The sequence below is a fragment of the Pelecanus crispus genome, chromosome 2 (genome assembly GCF_030463565.1).
Source record: "Pelecanus crispus isolate bPelCri1 chromosome 2, bPelCri1.pri, whole genome shotgun sequence".
NCBI classification, from domain to species: Eukaryota; Metazoa; Chordata; class Aves; order Pelecaniformes; family Pelecanidae; genus Pelecanus; species Pelecanus crispus.
The window spans coordinates 77062927-77065711 of record NC_134644.1 but is presented as its reverse complement, the minus strand read 5'-3'; the positions used below and the strand labels follow the sequence as shown (position 1 = coordinate 77065711).

At 47.2% G+C, this 2785-nt stretch overlaps 1 pseudogene; it reads left to right on the top strand.

Annotated features, from left to right (window-relative positions):
* Positions 1 to 780: 780 nt before the first annotated feature.
* Positions 781 to 1815, top strand: LOC104039086 (N-acetyllactosaminide beta-1,6-N-acetylglucosaminyl-transferase pseudogene; annotated as a pseudogene).
* Positions 1816 to 2785: the final 970 nt, after the last annotated feature.

Here is a 2785-nt window from a genome sequence, read left to right as displayed (position 1 = left end):
AGAGATGGGTGCTAGGTGGTAAATTCCACAAAGCTAGCACACCCTGTTATCCTTGCATCACATATTTATACAATTAAACAAAGTCACTATGCCTACTGTTAGCACCTGCTTGTTAGTCATTGGTTATTTCTATTTTTGCTTCGACGCCTGCTTGTTAGTCATTGGTTATTTCTACTTTCACTTTGATTTAGAGACTACGTCTCCCTTTAAAATCACTACCCATGCTCAGTGGGTAGGCGTCTGCCTTTGGAGGTGGGCAGCTCTTCCAACAGAGGTGTGGTTTGTACATTATAATTAGCTGGTTCACTTAGGGGACACCAATTAGTGGATCTTGCTGACTAGTAAAAGAGGAGTAGAAGGGAGTTTTGACACTCAAGGATATATGTTCATTGTTTTAGAGATCTAAAAGAGAGCCTTCTGCTCCCCATTATAGATATGCTGGTGCCTATTATCTTCAGTACATTCCTTCCTAAGGTAAACAATATCACCATGACCTCAGACAATCAGTCATCACTGCTGGCTGTTCATTGCCAAGCGAGTAATTATGCAATGTGTCTCTTTAATCTTCAGGGTGCAAGTTGTTTGCTACTCACGTCACTTCCATATCAACGGTGACTATGGAACTATTAGTATTGAAAGTAAGAAGAGCAGCTGCGTACTATGCATCAGACGGGCACATGTGCTCTCCAGCAGAAAGCAAGTGCAAGCAAGGCAAGCTGCTTGTGGTGTCCGATTGACCTCTTCGCGATATTTTGAGCGAGGCTCTTTCTCTGAGCAGCAATGAATACACTCAGATACTGCTTCTTTGCTGCCCTGATTCTCAGTGCCTCACTTCCGTTTGTTTTCTACGCTGTTAACTTGCATGCACAGAAATCGCCCAGGAGGCTGAACTTCTCGGTGAGTTCAACTTTAGCAGAAGCCTGTAAGGCACTTATTGAAGATAAGGCACCCTTTCTGACGGAAAACACTTTAATAACATCATTCAGACAATCCAGTTGCACGGAGTACATCCTGCAGAACCACTACATCACCCGCGCCCTCTCAGCTGAGGAGGCTGCCTTCCCCATCGCCTACATCATGACCCTGCACAAGGAGTTCGAGACCTTCGAGCGGCTCTTCAGGGCAGTGTACATGCCCCAAAATGTCTACTGCATCCACGTGGACGCCAAGGCGCCGGCCCCCTTCCGGCAGGCGGTGCAGCGCCTGGTGGGATGCTTCCCCAATGCCTTCCTCGCCTCCCGGGCGGAGCGGGTGGTCTACGGCGGCGTCTCCCGCCTGCGGGCTGACCTCCACTGCATGAGAGACCTCCTGGCCTCACCCGTGCCCTGGCGCTACCTGCTCAACACCTGCGGCCAGGACTTCCCCTTGAAGACCAACCGGGAGATTGTCCGGCTGCTGAAGGGCCTGGGGGGCAAGAACGTCACCCCCGGGGTGCTGCCGCCCCCCCACATCACCGCCCGCACCAAATATGTGCACAGGGAGCAATTATACTCTTTATTTTCTTTCATGCTGTGGACTTTTGTGCGCAAGGCGCCTCCACCCCACAACATCACCATCTACTTTGGCTCCGCGTACGTGGCCGTCACCCGGCCCTTCGTGGAGTTCGTGCTGCGGGACCAGCGCGCCATCGATCTGCTGGCATGGTCCGAGGACACCTACAGCCCCGATGAGCACTTCTGGGTGACGCTCAACAGGATCCCGGGTGAGTACGCCTTTATTTTTGTTTTCTGTAGATACACATGTGCACGCACAGGTGCACTCATGCATATGAACACAGACAGACATATATCTGAGGCTGATTTTGACGAAGCATAGGTGAACAATTTAATCAGACCATAACTGATATAAAACGCTGATCTATCAAATAAGCTTACTTGCCCTTTCTGACCACTGAGGGAGAGATGACTGCACTGTGCAGGACATGCATTACTGTTCGGCATCTGAGCACAAAGAAGCCCAGGGGTCTAAGTTCAAATTGAAATCCTTGGACATTTCAGCTGATTTAAGCCTTTTACCTGTAAAAATTGAGATGAAGAAAAGAGAAGGAATAAAGATTAAAATATGTAAAGTATGTACGCATTGTAGTGAAAGTGTTTTCTACAAGATGTTCATTTTGGCGGGGGGAATTTTATTTTTCCACAAATAGAAGTCAATTCCTCCCTCTCTATCTATTACTCCAGAGCCAGAAAATCTGAGTTCAGGCTCGAATCTGCTTCTAGTCTTCATGTGCTTTTCTGTGGGCACACGCACATGTGCACACACCAGCTCTCCCGTAACACCTGCAAAACAAACATGTACTCATAACTACTGCCTAAACTCCATTGTACAACATCAAGGACCTGTTCAGAGAAACAGAATCAGAGCCAGTATTTTCATCTTTACCTTATGTATTTACAATTAGCTCTACCTCGTTCACCGAGGGTCAGAAGATACACAGGACTTCTCCCCCATGCACATTGCTTTTAGAAGCACCTGGTAGGACTTTACTGCTCCCAACTCCTTAGAGCTTCACAGCAGCCCAAAGCAGGGATATGAGGAATGGAAGCAAGGATAAATTTTCTCCTGTCTTTTTTCTTTTTTTTTTTTTTTTTTTTCTTTCCACCTTCTCCCTGCTGTAACTTGTGGGAAATTAAAACAGCGAACAGTAACAGAGAGGCAGCACATATCTACTTTAACCTAAGCAGCAGAGTGTGGGTCCATTTTGCAAGGCCAGTCTGCTTTCAAATTATCACGTAACTCTCTCTGAGAATACTGCTTGCTCTTCCAATAACTGTCTTTTACAACT